Source organism: Pseudophryne corroboree, chromosome 1 (assembly GCF_028390025.1).
Source record: "Pseudophryne corroboree isolate aPseCor3 chromosome 1, aPseCor3.hap2, whole genome shotgun sequence".
Taxonomy (NCBI): Eukaryota; Metazoa; Chordata; class Amphibia; order Anura; family Myobatrachidae; genus Pseudophryne; species Pseudophryne corroboree.
In genome coordinates, this window is record NC_086444.1 from 263,495,925 (window position 1) to 263,516,653 (window position 20,729).

Genomic DNA, 20,729 nt, shown 5'->3' on the forward strand with positions numbered 1-20,729 from the left:
GGATGTCCGAGTACCACGCCCGTCGAGGCTAATCTGGGGCAATTAGAATTGCCTGAATAATTTCCCTTCTTAGCCCCCTTGGGATCAGCGGTAGAGGAGGGAACAGGTACACAAACTGGTACATCCACGGTGTTGTCAGAACGTCCACTGCTACAGCCTGCAGATCCCATGTTCTGGAACAGTAACGGAATAGCTTCTTGTTGAGTCTAGAAGCCATCAGATCGATCTGCGGACAGCCCCACTGGTGAATTAACTGTTGAAGCACCTGGGGATGTAGACCCCATTCCCCCGGATGGAGGTTGTGTCTGCTGAGGAAGCCCGCTTCCCAGTTGTCCACTACTGGAATGAATATGGCTGAGATAGCCCTTGCGTTGGCCTCCGCCCAGAGAAGGATTTTTTTATACTTCTCGCATCGCCGCTCTGCTCCTTGTTCCCCCTTGTCGATTTACGTACGCCACCACCGTGGCATTGTCTGACTGAACCTTGATCGCCTGATCCTACAGGAGATGAGAAACCTGCAGAAGAGCATTGTAAATTGCCCTGAGTTCCAGAACGTTTATCGGCAATGTAGCTTCCTGTCTCGACCATATTCCCTGGAACTGGGCCCCTTGGGTCACAGCCTCCAAACCTCGGAGGCTGGCTTCCGTCGTCAGTAGAATCCACGAGTGGATATTGAAACTCCTGCCTTCTACTAGATGAGGAACATGTAGCCACCATAATAGAGAAATCCGCTCTCTCTGACATCAGGTCACTTTCTGATGCATGTGAAGGTAATAACCCCGACCATTTGTCCAGCAAATCCAGCTGAAAAGGTTGGGCATGAAATCTGCCGTATTGGACTGCCTCGTAAGCAGCCACCATCTTGCCCAGTAATTGGATGCAAAGATGTATGGATACCCTGCGAGGACGGAGCACCGACCTAACCATAGCCTGAATAGTCAAGGCATTTTCCATTGGGAGAAACACCTTTTGAGACACTATCCAGTATCATTCCCAGGAACTGAAGATGCTAGGTCGGTTCCAGGTGAGATTTCTGAAAATGTAGGATCCACCCATTATTCATAAGTAGGCGAGTCGTCAGATTGATGCTGTGCAGCAGACTCTCCCTGGACACAGCCTTTATCAGGAGATCATCCAAGTATGGGACTATGTTTACTCCCATCATGCGCAGTTGGACCCTCGGAGCTGTGGATAATCCGAAGGGTAAGGCCTGAAACTGGAAATGGTCTTCCAATATGACGAACCTGAGGTAAGGCGGATGTGGGGGCCCCATGGGAATGTACAGGTAAGCATCCTTGACGTCCAGAAACACCAGGAACTCCACCTCCTCCAGAGCGGACACCACCGCTCGCAGGGACTCCATCTTGAATTTGAACACCTGCAGATATGGGTTTAGTGACTTCAGGTTCAAGATGGGGGGCACTGAACCATCTGGCTTGGGAAAGACAAAAAGACTGGAATAAAAACCCCTGTTGCGTAACGGAGGTGGTACTGGAGCCATCACCCCCGTTTGCAAAATTTTTTGAATAGCCTCTTGCAAGGTAACTTTTGCTGTGGGTAAAGCTGGCAAGCCCGACATAAAAAATCTGTGAGGAAGGAGCGTTTGACATCCCAGCCTGTACCTTTGAGAAATGAGGTTCCTCACCCTAGGATCCCGGCAGGACCCTGCCACACGTGGGCGAAGTGTTGAAGGCGGAAGACTTTGCGGCAGGGGATCCGGTGGTCTGGTCCAGGGAGACAGCAGGTGCAGGTTTACGGGACTTGCCACGAGATCCTCTGGAAGTGGTAGAGACCCCTCGGCCCCTGCCTCTGAACCTTGCCACACGAAAGGACTGCAAGGAGGGTCCTGTGTAAGGACATCTAACAGGTGGCGCAGCTGACGGCAGATAGGTAGACTTACCCGCCGTTGCTTGGGAGATCCATTTATTTAATTCATCTCCAAACAAAGCATCACCTGTAAAGGGAAGATTTTGTACACCCTTCTTGGAATCAGCGTCCGCTGACCACTGACGCAACCACATAGCTCTGCGCGCCGAAACAGCCATAGCCGTAGTGCAGCCGTTAATCTTACACAACTCTTTAATAGACTCACTCATAGAATTTGCAGCTTCTTGTATATGTTGCAGCAGAGTAATGACCTCATCCCGGGGCAAAGTGTCCAAACTGTCGATAACACTATCAGACCACTTGACTACCGCCCTGGAAATCCACCCACAAACAATTGTGGGGCATTGAGCAGTGCCTACCGCCGTATAGACTGCCTTGAGCGTGGTCTCAATCTTACGGTCGGCTGGCATTTTTAGGGATATAGCCCCTGGTACCGGCAGTACCAATTTCTTAGACAGTCTTGATACAGACGTATCGACTGACTGGGGGTTTTCCCATACCTTCCTGTCCTCATCGGGAAGGGAAAAGTAATTAAAAACCTTTGAGGAAATGTAAATTTTTTATCAGGGTTTAACCATGCCTCCCTGGCCAGGGAGTTTAACTCTTTAGACACAGGAAAATTCGCTGAGGCCTTTTGTCTAACGTTAAAATACAACTCCTTATCTGGCTCTGACTCCTGATCCGGTATGTGAAGGGCCTCTCTCACAACGAAGATGAGGGCCTCCACCACTGGGGACATAGGGGGTAATTCCAAGTTGATCGCAGCAGGAAATTTTTTAGCAATTGGGCAAAACCATGTGCACTGCAGGGGGGGCAGATATAACATTTGCAGAGAGAGTTAGATTTGGGTGGGTTATTTTGTTGCTGTGCAGGATAAATACTGGCTGCTTTATTTTTATACTGCAATTTAGATTGCAGATTGAACACACCACACCCAAATCTAACTCTCTCTGCACATGTTAAATCTGCCCCCCCCCCCCCCTGCACTGCACATGGTTTTACCCAACTGCTAAAAAATTTCCTGCTGCAATCAACTTGGAATTACCCCCATAGTGCTGTCCTCATCCATATCATCATCATTATCTACATAAGGCTGATCAGAACCAGAATCAGACTGGAGCACCTGTGGCAGTGAGCGTTTATGTGAAACCCCTAGATGGGGCTGAGAAGCTAATTCTGAATTAACATTCTGGATCATGCTAGTAAAGCTGGCCAGCCAGGCAGGTGCTTGTGAACTGTGTCCTTGTGGAGACAAGGAACATAGGCCCTCATTCCGAGTTGATCGGTCGCAAGGCGAATTTAGCAGAGTTACACACGCTAAGCCTACGCCTACTGGGAGTGTATCTTAGCATCCTAAAATTGCGACCGATGTATTCGCATTATTGCGATCTCAAACTACTTAGCAGTTTTAGAGTAGCTCCACACTTACTCTGCCTGTGCGATCAGTTCAGTGCTTGTCGTTCCTGGATTGACGTCAGAAACACACCCAGCGTTCGCTCAGACACTCCCCCGTTTCTCCGGCCACTCCTGCGTTTTTTCCGGAAACGGTAGCGTTTTCATCCACACGCCCCTAAAACGCCGTGTTTCCGCCCAGTAACACCCATTTCCTGTCAATCACACTACGATCGCCGGAGCGAAGAAAAAACCGTGAGTAAAAATCCTATCTTCATAGCAAAGTTACTTGGCGCAGTCGCAGTGCGACTATTGCGCATGCGCACTAAGCGAAATTTCACTGCGATGCGATGAAAAATAACGAACGATCAACTCGGAATGAGGGCCATTGTTCACACATGAGTGACCCCGCTGAAGATGGGGATGAATTACAGACAGTACACATCACCATGTCCACAGACATACTTTGCAATGTAAAACAGCGCAGCTCACTGACCAAACACCTCCAAACAGACCCTAGAGTAGGGGTGGGCAAAATACGGCCCGCGGGCCGGATGCGGCCCGCAAACCGATCCTACCCAGCCCACTGCTTCCCCCCAGTGCGCAATGACAAGCGGCCCGACAGGCTGAGCTGCTTGTCATTGCTCTGCAGTACCTACAAGCCGCTGGCGCCTGTCTCCCCTGCTGCTGCTGCACGGCGCCTGCCACACTGTCTTCTTGCCTTGTAGCCTCCCCCTCCCGCCTCCAGTGACAACGGCAGTGTTCATGGTCAGCCAAAAAAGGGGCGGAGCTATGCGATGACGAGGGGGCGGGGCTACACGGACCTCAGGGGGCGGAGCTACACGGGACAAGAGCAACTGCTACAGATCCTTCCTTATCTGCCACTGCCAGCCAGCCAGATAAGTTAATGGAAAAAGTGAGTAAGAGAAAAAAAGTGTATTTGTGTGTGTGTGTGTGTGTGTGTGTGTGTGTATATATGTGAGAGTGTGTGTGTGTGTGTGTGTGTGTGTGTGTATATGTTTGTGTGTGCAGGCAGTGGCGTCAGACTGTTTTTAGGTTAGGGAGGAGATCTTTAACGCTCGATGTACCACCCCTACCCCCCCCCCGTGTTCTGTCACTGACTTAACCCCTCATGTTCTGTCACCGTGTCACCCCCGTGTTCTGTCACCGCGTCACACCCCCGAGTTCTGTCACCGTGTCACCCCCGTGTTCTGTCACCACGTCACACCCCCATGTTCTGTCACCGCGTCACCCCCCCGTGTTCTGTCACTGTGTCACACCCCGCATGTTCTGTCACCGTGTCACCCCCCGTGTTCTGTCACTGACTCAACCCCACATGTTCTGTCACCGTGTCACCCCCGTGTTCTGTCACCATGTCACACCCCCCGTGTTCTGTCACTGTGTCACCCCCGTGTTCTGTCACTGTGTCACCCCCGTGTTCTGTCACCGCGTCACCCCCCCGTGTTCTGTCACTGTGTCACACCCCCCGTGTTCTGTCACTGTGTCACACCCCCCGTGTTCTGTCACTGTGTCACACCCCGCATGTTCTGTCACCGTGTCACCCTCAGTGTTCTGTCACTGACTTAACCCCACATGTTCTGTCACCGTGTCACCCCCGTGTTCTGTCACCGTGTCACCCCCGTGTTCTGTCACCGCGTCACACCCCCGTGTTCTGTCACTGTGTCACCCCCCCTGTGTTCTGTCACTGTCACACCCCGCATGTTCTGTCACCGTGTCACCCCCCATGTTCTGTCACTGACCCAACCCCACATGTTCTGTCACCGTGTCACCCCCGTGTTCTGTCACCATGTCACACCCCCCGTGTTCTGTCACTGTGTCACACCCAGCGTGTTCTGTCACTGTGTCACCCCGCGTTCTGTCACTGACTCAACTCCACATGTTCTGTCACCGTGTCACCCCCGTGTTCTGTCACCGCGTCACACCCCCGTGTTCTGTCACTGTGTCACCCCCCCCCCCCCGTGTTCTGTCACTGTGTCACACCCCGTGTTCTGTCACTGACTCAACCCCACATGTTCTGTCACCGTGTCACCCCCGTGTTCTGTCACCATGTCACACCCCCCGTGTTCTGTCACTGTGTCACACCCCGCGTGTTCTGTCATTGTGTCACCCCCGCGTTCTGTCACTGACTCAACCCCACATGTTCTGTCACCGTGTCACCCCGTGTTCTGTCACCATGTCACCCCCCCCCGTGTTCTGTCACTGTGTCACACCCCGTGTGTTCTGTCACTGTGTCACCCCCGTGTTCTGTCACTGACTTAACTCCACATGTTCTGTCACCGTGTCACTCCCCGTGTTCTGTCACCGCGTCACACCACCCGTGTTCTGTCACTGTGTCACACCTTTCCCCAGGGGCCATGAGACACTGGATAATTTGCTTGCTGTGCAATGATTATCCCAAATAAAATGTTAATGTGTAAAAGGGGGCTCTACCTTCCGTACTGTGTAAAAAGGGTACTCAATCTTCCATACTGTGTAAAAGAGAGCTCTACCTGCCGTAATGTGTAAAAGGGGACTTTACCTGGCGTAATGTGTGACAGGGGCTCTACCTGGCGTAATGTGTAAAAGGGGACTTTACCTGGCGTAATGTGTGACAGGGGCTCTACCTGGCGTAATGTGTGTAAGTGGCGCTACTGTGTGGCATAATTTGAATAATGGAGACTATTGTGCAGCCTAATATGTATCTATATTATTTTTTGGCCACACCCCTTCCCTATGAAGCCACATCCCTATATTTTTGGCACGTGGGGGAGCTGCTATTTTGTGTGCGGCCCTCGGATACTGACAGGAAAGTGTCAAGTGGCCCTTCAGCTGAAATGATTGCCCACCCCTGCCCTAGAGAGTCCCTGGAGCGACACCGAGGAGCGAACACCAGCACACAAAGAACACAGCTGAACAAGTGAAACTAAGTGTATGACCTAATAGGAGTGCAGCAGCGCTACCGCTAGTGTGCTCCCCCTGTCTAAGATCCCCTGGTACCAGTACCAGAGTCCTGTAGCAGCGTGGGTCTCTGGAGGAGCAGCGTTGTATGCAGCTTGATCCGCAGCAGCAGGAAATGGCACCTTCCCGCCTCAGGTCCCACCCCGGGAAGCCACGACCCCTGTAATGACGCGCAGTCCCTGTTAACAGATTATACTGGCAATGTAAAAAATAATAGGATTTTGGTACTTACCGATAAATCCTTTTCTCCTAGTCCGTAGAGGATGCTGGGGACTCCAAAAGGACCATGGGGTATAGACGGGATCCGCAGGAGCTTGGGCACACTGAAAAGACTTAAACTGGGTGTGAACTGGCTCCTCCCTCTATGCCCCTCCTCCAGAACTCAGTTATAGGAACTGTGCCCAGGAGAGACGGACATTTCGAGGAAAGGATTTTTGTGTAAACTAAGGGCTACAAACATACCAGCCCACACCACAAACATACCGTATCACTGGAGTAATAGTAAACCAGATAACCGTATGAAATAACAACAGCAACAAGCTGAAAACCAGAAATACACTACCCGTGTACAAACAAAGTTTACCAACACGAAAACATTGCCAGTAACAGTCCGCACTGGGATGGGCGCCCAGCATCCTCTACGGACTAGGAGAAAAGGATTTATCGGTTAGTACCAAAATCCTATTTTCTCTTACGTCCTAGAGGATGCTGGGGACTCCAAAAGGACCATGGAGTCTATACCAAAGCTCCAGACCGGGCGGAAGAGTGCGGACGACTCTGCAGCATCGACTGAGCAAACGTAAGGTCCTCATCAGCCAGGGTATCAAACTTATAGAACTTGGCAAAAGTGTTTGCCCCTGACCAGGTGGCTGCACGGCAAAGCTGTAAAGCCGATACGCCTCGGGCAGCCGCCCAAGACGAACCCATCTTTCTGGTAGAATGAGCTTTTACTGACTTCGGCACGGGTAGCCCGGCCGAAGAATGAGCCTGCTGTATCGTACTACAAATCCAGCATGCAATAGTCTGTTTTGAAGCAGGATGACCAATCTTGTTAGAAGCATACAGGACAAACAGCGCCTCAGTTTTACTGGCAACAGCTGTTCTGGCGACGTAGATCCGCAAAGCTCTCACCACATCCAGAGACTTTGGAACCGCCCCAGCCTCCGTAGCCACCGGCACCACAATAGGTTGGTTAATGTGAAACGAAGACACCATCTTCGGCAAAAATTGTTGATGAATCCGCAATTCTGCCCTATCAGAATGAAAAATCAAATACGGGCTCTTATGAGATAAAGCCGCCAATTCTGACACCCTCCTGGCAGACACTAGCGCCAACAGCATGACTACCTTCCAAGTGAGAAACTTCAACTCAACCTTACGCAAAGGCTCAAACCAGGAAGACATGAGAAACTGTAAGACCACGTCACGATCCCATGGAGCCACAGGAGGCACAAACGGAGGATTGATATGCATTACTCCTTTCACAAAAGTCTGAACCTCTGGGAGGACAGCTAATTCCTTTTGAAAGAAAATAGACAAAGCCGAGATCTGTACCTTGATGGAGCCCAATTTTAGGCCCGCATCTACACCTGCCTGCAAAAAATGGAGAAAGCGACCCAAGTGAAACTCTTCCGCAGGAGCCATTTTGGTCTCACACCAGGAAACATACTTTCTCCAGATACGGTGATAATGTTTCGCCGTAACCTCCTTCCTAGCCTTAATGAGAGTGGGAATGACTTCCCCAGGAATACCCTTACGAGCTAAGATCTGGCGCTCAACTTCCATGCCGTCAAACGCAGCCGCGGTAAGCAGAGCCGGCCATAGCTATAGGCAAACTAGGCAATTGCCTAGGGCATTTGATATGCCTAGGGGCATCTGCAGCTTCTGCTGATTAAAATGATATGCGGCATGCCTATATTCTGTATAGCATTTCATATGCAGATACAGCCACAGTCTCACACAGTATATAGGCATGCTGCATATCATTTTAATCAGCAGAATCTGCTTGTGCATCCTAGCCACATAGCAATGCAAATAAGATGCATTTTCATAAAAAAAGGTGCCCGACGTTAGCATTGAGGCAAGATTTATGAGGACACATCTGTATCCAAGCAGAGGCAGAGGTCACAGTGTTAGTGGAAGTGTGAGTGCTGTGTGCATGTGAGTGGGTTGGTTGTGCAGTAGTGTTCGGAATATGTGTAAGGAGCATTATGTGTGTCATGTAAAAATGCATTAATAATGTGCAACACATGTGTAAGGGGCACTATGTGTGTCATTATGTGTATAAGAGCATTAATAATGTGTGGCATATGTGTAACAGGGTACTACTGTATGTGTGTCATTATGTGTATAGGGGCACTAATAATGTGCAGCAAATGTGTAGGGGGCACTATGTGTCATTATGTGTATAAGGGCATTAATAATGTGCGGCATATATGTAAGGGACATTATGTGTAAAAGGGCATTAATAAAGGTTGTCATAATGTGTAAGGCACATTATGTTTATAAGGACATTAATAATGTGTAAGGGGCATTACTGTGTGGAATTAGGTGTATAAATGCATTACTAATGTGTGGCATTATGTGTATAGGGTGCTCTACTATGTGGCGTTGCGTATAGAAAGGGCACTACTGTGTCATCTAATATGATTAAAGAGCAATAGGGTGTGGTGTAATGTGAATAAGGAGCAATTCAATGTGATGTTATGTGAATAAGGGGCTCTACTGTGAGGAGTAATGTTTATAAGGTAAAGTAATACTACTGTGGGATGTAATATGAATTATGGACACTATCGCATGATCAAATGTGAAAGTTGCAGTACTGTGTGGCGTAATTGGAATTGGGGTTACTATTGTGTGGCCATGCCCCTTGCCAGCCAAAACACACCCTTTTTGGGCTGTGCGCCAAATGTGCGAACTGTTCCTATTTAAAATATAGGAGGGTACAAACACCAAAATAAGGACTGCTATGGGTGAGGGTGATGGTGCTGGGAAAGAGGTGCAACCAGTGGTGGTGCTAGGGGGCACCAGCCAAAATCTTGCCTAGGGCATCATATTGGTTAGGGCCGGCCCTGGCGGTAAGTCTGGAAACACGCATGGACCATGCAACAACAGGTCCTCTCTTAGAGGAAGTGGCCAAGGATCTTCCACCAGTAACTCCTGAAGATCCGGGTACCAGGCCCTTTTTGGCCAATCTGGAACGACGAGAAGCGGAGGGAACACATACACCGACCTGAACACCCACGGAGACACCAGGGCGTCCACTGCTCTTGCCTGGGGGCCTCTGGACCTGGAACAATACCTCGGAAGCTTCTTGTTGAGACGAGACGCCATCATGTCGATTAACGGAATTCCCCAACGCTTTGTCACCTCTGCAAATACCTCTTGGTGAAGAGCCCACTCTCCCGGATGGAGATCGTGTCTGCTGAGGAAATCAGCTTCCCAGTTGTCCACTCCCGGTAGGAAGACTGCTGACAGAGCACTCACGTGTTGTTCCGCCTAGCGAAGGATTCTTGTGGCCTCCGCCATTGCCGCTCTGCTCCTTGTTCCGCCTTGACGGTTTATATGTGCTACTGCTGTGATGTTGTCTGACTGTACCAGGACAGGTCGACCCTGAAGAAGGCTTCTTGCTTGTTGCAGGCCGTTGTAAATGGCCCTTAACTTGAGAACATTGATGTGAAGACAAGCTTCCTGGAGCGACCATTTCCCCTGGAAGTTCCTTCCTTGGGTGACTGCGCCCCAGCCCCGGAGACTTGCATCTGTTGTCAGAAGCACCCAGTCCAGGATACCGAACCGGTGACCTTCCAGGAGGTGAGAACTTTGCATCCACCACAGGAGAGAAATTCTGGCTCTGGGAGATAGACTTATCTTCCGGTGCATGTGCAGGTGAGACCCGGACCATTTGCTCAGAAAATCCCACTGAAACACCCGGGCATGAAACCTGCCAAACGGAATGGCTTCGTACGCCGCAACCATTTTTCCCAGAACCCGAGTACATTGATGGATGGACACAGACTTCGGCTGCAGAAGTTCCCTGACCATTGACTGCAGTTCTAGAGCTTTTTCTTCTGGAAGAAATACTCTTCGTAACTCCGTGTCCAGAATCATGCCCAGAAACGACAGCCGAGTGGCCGGAATCAACTGAGATTTCGGCAAATTCAGCACGCAACCGTGCTGCCAGAGCACCAACAGTACCAAACACACACTCCTCAGCAAACGTTCCTTGGACCTCGCTTTTATCAGGAGATCATCCAAGTACGGGATAATTGTAACCCCTTGCCTGCGAAGGAGAACCATCATCTCCGCCATGACCTTGGTGAAAATCCTCGGGGCCGTGGAAAGCCCAGACGGCAACGTCTGAAATTGGTAATGAGAATCCTGTATCGCAAACCTTAGGAAAGCCTGATGCAGAGGATAAATTGGGACGTGTAAGTAGGCATCCTTTATGTCCACTGACGCCATAAAATCCCCCCCTTCTAGGCTGGCAATCACTGCTCGAAGAGATTCCATCTTGAACTTGAAAACTTTCAAGTATGGATTGAGGGATTTTAGGTTCAGAATCGGTCTGACCGAACCGTCCGGTTTCGGCACCACAAAGAGGCTCGAGTAGAACCCCTCCCCCCGTTGAGACGGGGGAACAGGAACAATGACCCTCTGAAGACACATCTTTTGTATTGCTGCCAGCACGACCTCCCTGTCGGGAAGAGACACTGGCAGGGTCGACATGAAAAACCGGTGAGGGGGCGTCTCCTGAAACTCCAGCCTGTAGCCCTGAGATACAATCTCTAGAACCCATGGATCCAAGTCCGATTGGACCCAGACCCGACTGAAGAACTGCAGACGGCCCCCCACCTGGACGGACTCCCCCAGGAAGCCCCAGCGTCATGCGGTGGACTTGGTAGCGGCAGGGGTGGACTTCTGGTCCTGGGCGCCTGACACCGCAGGCGACTTCTTTCCCCTTCCTCTACCTTTTGAAGCGAGAAAGGACGAACCCTTTCCTCGCCTGTATTTATTTGGACGAAAGGACTGCATCTGCTGATGTTGTGGCTTTTTGTGTTGTGTGGGAACATAGGGAAGAAACGAGGACTTACCCGCCGTCGCGGTAGACACCAGGTCCGCCAACCCTTCCACAAACAGGACATAACCTTTGAAGGGTAACGCTTCCATAGCTCTCTTGGAATCCGCGTCAGCATTCCATTGATGTATCCACAGCGCCCTTCTGGACGAAATCGACATGGCATTGGCTCTTGATCCCAAGAGACCAACATACCTCGCCGCATCCTTCACTTCAGGTAATCTGCAGCGTCCTTGATATAACCAAGAGTTAAAAGAACAGTATCTTTATCAAGGGTATCCATATCAGAAGCTAAATTCTCAGCCCATTTAGCAATAGCACTACTCACCCATACCAACGCCACAGCAGGTCTGAGCAATGCACCCGTATTAGCGATAATGGACTTTAGAGACGTCTCCAGCTTGCGATCCGCCGGATCCTTGAGAGCTGCCATGTCAGGAGACGGAAGCGCCACCTTTTTAGACAAACGAGATAAAGCTTTATCAACATTAGGCGACGCCTCCCATTTTCCCCTATCAACTGATGGAAAAGGATACGCCATGTAAATCCTCTTGGAAATCTGCCACCTCTTGTCTGGCGACTCCCAAGCCTTTTCACAAAGAGCATTCATCTCATGAGAGGGGGGAAACTGTACCTCAGGTTTTTTCTCCTTAAACAAGCAAATCCTTGTTTCCTGTACTGCAGGTTCCTCAGAAATGCGCAACACATCTTTTATAGCCACAATCATGTACTGAATACTCTTAACTAATCTAGGGTGTAAAGGAGCCTCAGTGAAGTCGACATCGGATTCAGAATCCGTGTCGGTATCCGTATCTACCACTTGAGTGAACGGCCTCTTTATCGACCCCGACGGGGTCTGTACCTGTGATAAAGCATCCTCCATGGATTTTTTCCACACCTGTGTCTGTGATTCAGATTTATCTAATCTCTAAAAGAAGTGACATTAGAATTAATTGTATTCAACAGTGCAAGTAAGTCAGGTGTCGGCTGCGTCGACAGAGCCAACTCCATACCCGCATCTGCCTCCCCCAAAACCTCCTCCGGTGAATAACATTCAGCCTCAGACATGTCGACACCTAGTATCGACCCACCGACACACATACAATGCCTCAGTAAGGGACAGGTCCACAAGGAAACCCGGACAGAGAAACACAGAGGGAGTATGCCAGCTCACACCCCAGCGCCCATATATCCCACCAAGGAAAAATATATGTATCAGCGCTGCCCAATTAACCAAATGTGCACCAGCTACTGTGTCCCCCCCTCCCGATAAGCTCCCCGTTACTCTGATGGAGCTCGTGGACGTCCCGGACCAGCGTCTCCTGCCTGCACACGTGGAGAAAATGGCGCCTGTGAGCCGCGCGACTAAGCTCCGCCCCCTCCCGACGCGCTTCAGCCCGCCAAATTCAAACTTACGAAAATGCCGGCGGGGGTCCCGAAAACGGTGCAGATGCACCGAACAAACATCTGCCGGCCCCAGAAGACCCAGTAACATGCTGCCCAGGCCCCCCCACCCCCCAGCGCCCTGTACCCTGTGAGTGCTGGAGGAAATGTGTGTGGGAGCATGGAGCGCAGCGTTGCCACTGCGCTGTACCTTTACTGAAGTCTTCTGCCGTCCTGAAGTCTTCTGGTCTTCTCATACTCACCCGACTTCTGTCTTCTGGCTTCTGTGAGGGGGGTGACGGCGTGGCTCCGGGAACGAGCAGCTAGGCGCACCAAGTGATCGAACCCTCTGGAGCTAATGGTGTCCAGTAGCCGAGAAGCAGAGCCTTTAAACTAAGAAGAGGTAGGTCCTGCTTCTCTCCCCTCAGTCCCACGATGCAGGGAGCCTGTAGCCAGCAGGTCTCCCTGAAAATAAAAAATCTAACAAAGTCTTCTCCAGAGAAACTCAGGAGAGCTCCCCTAGTGAGTGTCCAGTCAGTCCTGGGCACAAAGTCTAACTGAGGTCTGGAGGAGGGGCATATAGGGAGGAGCCAGTTCACACCCAGTTTGAGTCTTTTCAGTGTGCCCAAGCTCCTGCGGATCCCGTCTATACCCCATGGTCCTTTTGGAGTCCCCAGCATCCTCTAGGACGTAAGAGAAAAAAAAAATATATATATATACACACACACACACAGTACTCTCAAAGCCATTCTGGGACAGTGAGCACTGAGGAGCATCTGCCCGTTGCCAGTTCGTCCGTGGCGGGCACCGCAGCTCGTGGCCCGTGACCGCCGCACGACCTGCCGCCAACACTGCACCGGGGACCCGCTAATCGGGACCCCGGTGTTAACACTCACCGCACCTGAATCTTCAGCATCTGTTAAGAGGGTGGCGGTTAGCTGCTAGAGTGTGATCAGTACCTCAGGAGCTCCGTGTCCTGTCAGCTGGGATTACGAACCATTTACCCTCAGGAGGTTGGTTCGGGTACCCCTCTAAGTCCCACCAAGCAGGTACTCTGTCTGCCAAGCAGAGCTACATGAAAATAATAAACTAAACTAAATTAGAAGAAAAATCTCTGGAGCTCCAGAGAAATGCACCCGGGTCCTTGGGCACAATTTCTAAACTGAGTCTGGTAGGAGGGGCATAGGGGGAGGAGCCAGCACACACATACACATACTAAAGGTTTTTAAAGTGCCAGACTCCAGTGGACCCGATCTATACCCCACGGTACTAAAGTACAAGACCCCAGTATCCACCAAGACGTAAGAGAAAGTCGGAAATCCTTTGTTAAAGCTATGATCCACGGGTAATATGAATATGACATATTAAATAAGCTTTCCATTCTTTATTCTTATTTATCTACTTTTAACTTTCAATAGTAGCAGGGCACAATGACAGCCACAATCTACACAGAACAGTAGCCAAGCATTGTAGGATCCTGCTGCGGGACTGGTATATTTTAGGACGTTTGTGTGTGCACTAGCATCATATTAAGAACAGGTGCAGTTTTCCCCCGCCTTAGACCGTCGGGTCCTCAGAGAGAGCTGATCTATGGTTCTATGCTCCTCTCACAGTTACAAGGAGCCGGCAGCAGATCCCATCAGCACACCCCGCTCTCCAGCTGCACCCGCCGCAGCATCACCTTCAGCTTGTTCCATTGTAGAGCTCAGCAACAGGATACCGCGGGTAGCCGCAAGCAGAGCCGGACCTAGACAATTTGATGCCCTAGGCAAGATCTTTGTTGGTGTCCCCTTCTCTTCCCTCCTCCCAGCATGCTGTGCACAGCCTGCGTAGACTAGCTACAGTTAGCTCCAGCGGCTCGCCGTCAACTTGAAAAGCGATAATTGATCTCATCACCTTTCATTTGAACTGATGACAACACTACTATGGGTCCCAACAGAGTTTCCTAAACTCCATCATAACAGTCCAGGAATTCAGGATATCCATGCTTGAGTCCAGATAGGCAAGTCAAATCGACTGAGTTACTAAGTCACATGTGCCCAAGCATGGCTACTAAGTGACATGTGCTCATGCATGGCTACTAAGTCACCTGTGTTCAAGCATGGCTATCCTTAAAACCTGGAGTGGATGGCGGAGTATGTGAAACTCTGTCCTACATTAAAAAAGCTAGATCCAAATAAAAATACATTGAAAATGCCAGACCCATACATAGGGCGGTATTCAATTCTTTTCACCCCTTTCACACCCGTTCTGTTTCTGCTGATGGGCGTGGTGTAATCATTTCAGCTCGTTACCCCCGGGGTAGCGAAGGCACCCAGCCCTTTACGCAGCTAATCCTGATTACTATTGGCACGATATGCACAACAACGGGGATCACTTTAGAAAGGAGATTGGGCATGATATACCATTTGAATACTGCCCATATATTGAAAAAGCCAGATCCACATAATACATTGGGGGGGGAAAAAACAGATTCACAAAAAATACATAAAAATAACTGATCCCCATAAAATTACATTTAAAAAAGCTAGATCCACGTAAAAATACATTGAAAATGCCTGATCCACCTAAATATATTGTACAGTACAATATGTTGCAAAAAGACAGATCTACATAATGCATTAAAAACATCAGATCCACTAAAAACACATTCAAAAAGCCAGATCCACAAACATACACTGAAAATACCAGATCCACTTAATATATTGAAAAAATCCAGATACACTGAAAACGCATGAGCAAAAAAAACAGATCCATATAAAAAATAAGAATTTACTTACCGATAATTCTATTTCTCGGAGTCCGTAGTGGATGCTGGGGTTCCTGAAAGGACCATGGGGAATAGCGGCTCCGCAGGAGACAGGGCACAAAAGTAAAGCTTTTACAGGTCAGGTGGTGTGTACTGGCTCCTCCCCCTATGACCCTCCTCCAGACTCCAGTTAGGTACTGTGCCCGGACGAGCGTACACAATAAGGGAGGATTTTGAATCCCGGGTAAGACTCATACCAGCCACACCAATCACACCGTACAACTTGTGATCTAAACCCAGTTAACAGTATGATAACAGAGGAGCCTCTGAAAGATGGCTTCCTAAACAATAACCCGAATTAGTTAACAATAACTATGTACAAGTATTGCAGATAATCCGCACTTGGGATGGGCGCCCAGCATCCACTACGGACTCCGAGAAATAGAATTATCGGTAAGTAAATTCTTATTTTCTCTATCGTCCTAAGTGGATGCTGGGGTTCCTGAAAGGACCATGGGGATTATACCAAAGCTCCCAAACGGGCGGGAGAGTGCGGATGACTCTGCAGCACCGAATGAGAGAACTCCAGGTCCTCCTTTGCCAGGGTATCAAATTTGTAAAATTTTACAAACGTGTTCTCCCCTGACCACGTAGCTGCTCGGCAGAGTAGTAATGCCGAGACCCCTCGGGCAGCCGCCCAAGATGAGCCCACCTTCCTTGCGGAATGGGCCTTAACAGATTTAGGCTGTGGCAGGCCTGCCACAGAATGTACAAGTTGAATTTTGTTACAAATCCAACGAGCAATCGACTGCTTAGAAGCAGGTGCACCCAACTTGTTGGGTGCATACAGTATAAACAGCGAGTCAGATTTTCTGACTCCAGCCGTCCTTTAAATGTATATTTTTAAGGCTCTGACAACGTCCAACAACTTGGAGTCCTTCAAGTCGTCTGTAGCCGCAGGCACTACAATAGGCTGGTTCAGGTGAAACGCTGATACCACCTTAGGGAGAAAATGCGGACGCGTCCGCAGCTCTGCCCTATGTCGAATGGAAAATTAAATAAGGGCTTTTATAAAACAAAGCCGCCAGTTCAGATACTCTCCCGGCCGAAGCCAGGGCCAGTAACATAGTCACTTTCCATGTGAGATATTTCAAATCCACCTTCTTTAGTGGTTCAAACCAATTTGATTTGAGGAAATCTAAAACTACATTTAGATCCCACGGTGCCACCTTAGGCACCACAGGAGGCTGTATATGCAGTACTCCTTTGATAAAAATCTGGACCTCAGGGACTGAGGCCAATTCTTTTTGGAAGAATATTGATAGGGCCGAAATTTGAACCTTAATAGATCCCAATTTGAGACCCATAGACAATCCTGATTGCAGGAAATGTAGGAAAACGACCCAGTTGAAATTCCTCCATCGGAGCACTCCGCTGCTCGCACCACGCAACATTTTCGCCAAATATGGCGATAATGCTTCGCGGTGACTTCCTTCCTTGCCTTTATCAAGGTAGGAATGACTTCTTCTGGAATGCCTTTTCCTTTTAGGATCTGGCATTCAAACGCCATGCCGTCAAACGCAGCCGCGGTAAGTCTTGAAAAAGACAAGTACCCTGCTGAAGCAGGTCCCTTCTCAGAAGTAGAGGCCACGGATCGTCCGTGACCATCTCTTGAAGTTCCGGGTACCAAGTCCTTCTTGGCCAATCCGGAGCCACTAGTCTTACTCCACTTTGCCGTATAATCCTCAATACCTTTGGTATGAGAGGCAGAGGAGGAAACACATATACCGACTGGTACACCCAAGGTGTTACCAGCGCGTCCACAGCTATTGCCTGCGGATCTCTTGACCTGGCGCAATACCTGTCCAGTGTTTTGTTGAGGCGAGACGCCATCATGTCCACCATTGGTTTTACCCAACGGTTTAATAGCATGTGGAAAACTTCTGGATGAAGTCTCCACTCTCCCGGGTGAAGGTCGTGTCTGCTGAGGAAGTCTGCTTCCCAGTTGTCCACGCCCGGGATGAATACTGCTGACAGTGCTATCACGTGATTCTCCGCCCAGCGAAGGATCCTGGCAGCTTCTGCCATTGCCCTCCTGCTTCTTGTGCCGCCCTGTCTGTTTACATGGGCGACTGCCGTGATGTTGTCCGACTGGATCAACACCGGTCTTCCTTGAAGCAGAGGTTCCGCCTGGCTTAGAGCATTGTAGATTGCTCTTAGTTCCAGAATGCTTATGTGAAGAGACTTTTTCAGGCTCGACCACACTCCCTGGAAATTTCTTCCCTGTGTGACTGCTCCCCAGCCTCTCTGGCTGGCACCCGTGGTCACCAGGATCCAATCCTGCATGCCGAATCTGCGGCCCTCCAATAGATGAGCCTCCTGCAACCACCACAGAAGGGATACCCTTGTCCTCGGCGACAGGGTTATCCGCAGGTGCATCTGAAGATGCGACCCTGACCATTTGTCCAACAGATCCCTTTGCATGGAATCTGCCGAAAGGGATTGCTTCGTAAGAAGCTACCATTTTTTCCCAGGACTCTTGTGCATTGATGTACAGACACCTTTCCTGGTTTTAGGAGGTTCCTGACCAGGTCAGATAACTCCTTGGCTTTTTCTTCGGGAAGAAAAACCTTTTCTGAACTGTGTCCAGAATCATCCCCAGGAACAGCAGACGAGTTGTCGGCATTAATTGGGATTTTGGAATATTCAGAATCCATCCGTGCTGCTTTAGCACCTCTCGAGATAGTGCTAAACCCATCTCTAGCTGTTCTCTGGACCTTGCCCTTATTAGGAGATCGTCCAAGTATGGGATAATTAATACGCCTTTTCTTCGAAGAAGAAATATTATCTCGGCCATTACCTTTGTAAAGACCCGAGGTGCCGTGGACAAACCAAACGGCAGCGTCTGAAACTGATAGTGACAGTTTTGTACAACGAACCTGAGGTACCCCTGGTGTGAGGGGTAATTGGAACGTGGAGATACGCATCCTTGATGTCCAAGGATACCATAAAGTCCCCTTCTTCCAGGTTCGCTATCACTGCTCTGAGTGACTCCATCTTGAACTTGAACTTCTTTATGTACAGGTTCAAGGACTTCAGATTTAGAATAGGCCTTACCGAGCCATCCGGCTTCGGTACCACAAAAAGAGTGGAATAATACCCCTTCCCTTGTTGTAGAAGAGGTACCTTGACTATCACCTGCTGAGAATACAGCTTGTGAATGGCTTCCAAAACCGTCTCCCTTTCTGAGGGGGACGTTGGTAAAGCAGACTTCAGGAAACGGCGAGGTGGCTCTGTCTCTAATTTCAACCTGTACCCCTGAGATATTATCTGCAGGATCCAGGGATTTACCTGCGAGTGAGCCCACTGCGCGCTGTAATTCTTGAGACGACCGCCTACCGCCCCCGAGTCCGCTTGCGAAGCCCCAGCGTCATGCTGAGGCTTTTGTAGAAGCCGGGGAGGGCTTCTGTTCCTGGGAAGGAGCTGCCTGTTGCTGTCTCTTCCCTCGTCCTCTGCCTCGTGGCAGATATGAATAGCCCTTTGCTCTCTTATTTTTAAAGGAACGAAAAGGCTGCGGTTGAAAGGTCGGTGCCTTTTTCTGTTGGGGAGTGACTTGAGGTAGAAAGGTGGATTTCCCGGCCGTAGCCGTGGCCACCAAATCCGATAGACCGACCCCAAATAACTCCTCTACGCATCGCCTGTCCACTGTCGTGTCCATAAAGCTCTTCTGGCCGAAATGGACATAGCACTTACCCGTGATGCCAGTGTGCAGATATCTCTCTGTGCATCACGCATATAAAGAAATGCATCCTTTATTTGTTCTAACGACAGTAAAATATTGTCCCTGTCCAGGGTATCAATATTTTCGATCAGGGACTCTGACCAAACTACCCCAGCACTGCACATCCAGGCAGTCGCAATAGCTGGTCGTAGTATAACACCTGCATGTGTGTATATACCTTTTTGGATATTTTCCATCCTCCTATCTGATGGATCTTTAAGTGCGGCCGTCTCAGGAGAGGGTAACGCCACTTGTTTTGATAAGCGTGTTAGCGCTTTGTCCACCCTAGGAGGTGTTTCCCAGCGCTCCCTAACCTCTGGCGGGAAAGGGTATAAAGCCAATAACTTCTTTGAAATTAGCAGTTTTTTATCGGGGCACCCCACGCTTCATCACACACGTCATTTAATTCTTCTGATTCGGTAAAAACTACTGGTAGTTTTTTCACACCCCACATAATACCCTGTTTAGTGGTACCTGTAGTATCAGCTAAATGTAACATCTCCTTTATTGCCAAAATCATATAACGTGTGGCCCTTTTGGAAAATACGGTTGATTCGTCACCTTCACTACCGGAATCAGTGCCTGTGTCTGGGTCTGTGTCGACCGACTGAGGCAAGGGGCGTTTTACAGCCCCTGACGGTGTTTGAGGCGCCTGGACAGGCACTAAGTGAGTGTCCGGCCGCCTCATGTCGGCAAACGACTGCTTAAGCGAGTTGACGCTATCCCGTAATTCCACAAATAAAGGCATCCATTCTGGTGTCGACCCCCTAGAAGGTGACATCCTCATATTTGGCAATTGCTCCGCCTCCACACCAATAACGTCCTCATACATGTCGACACACACGTACCGACACACAGCAGACACACAGGGAATGCTCTATACGAAGACAGGACCCACTAGCCCTTTGGGGAGACAGAGGGAGAGTCTGCCAGCACACACCAAAAAGCGCTATATATGACAGGGATAGCCTTATGATTAAGTGCTCCCTTATAGCTGCTTTTATAGTAATATATTGCCATTTATTTTGCCCCCCCTCTCTGTTATACCCTGTTTCTGTAGTGCAGTGCAGGGGAGAGACCTGGGAGCCTTCCTGACCAGCGGAGCTGTGACAGAAAATGGCGCCGTGTGCTGAGGAGATAGGCCCCGCCCCTTTTCCGGCGGGCTCGTCTCCCGCTATTTAGTACATTTAGGCAGGGGTAAATATCTCCATATAGCCTCTGGGGCTATATGTGAGGTATTTTTAGCCTTTTTAAAGGTTTACATTTGCCTCCCAGGGCGCCCCCCCCCAGCGCCCTGCACCCTCAGTGACTGCCGTGTGAAGTGTGCTGAGAGGAAAATGGCGCACAGCTGCAGTGCTGTGCGCTACCTTAAGAAGACTGCAGGAGTCTTCAGCCGCCGATTCTGGACCTCTTCTTGCTTCAGCATCTGTGAGGGGGCCGGCGGCGTGGCTCCGGTGACCATCCAGGCTGTACCTGTGATCGTCCCTCTGGAGCTTCATGTCCAG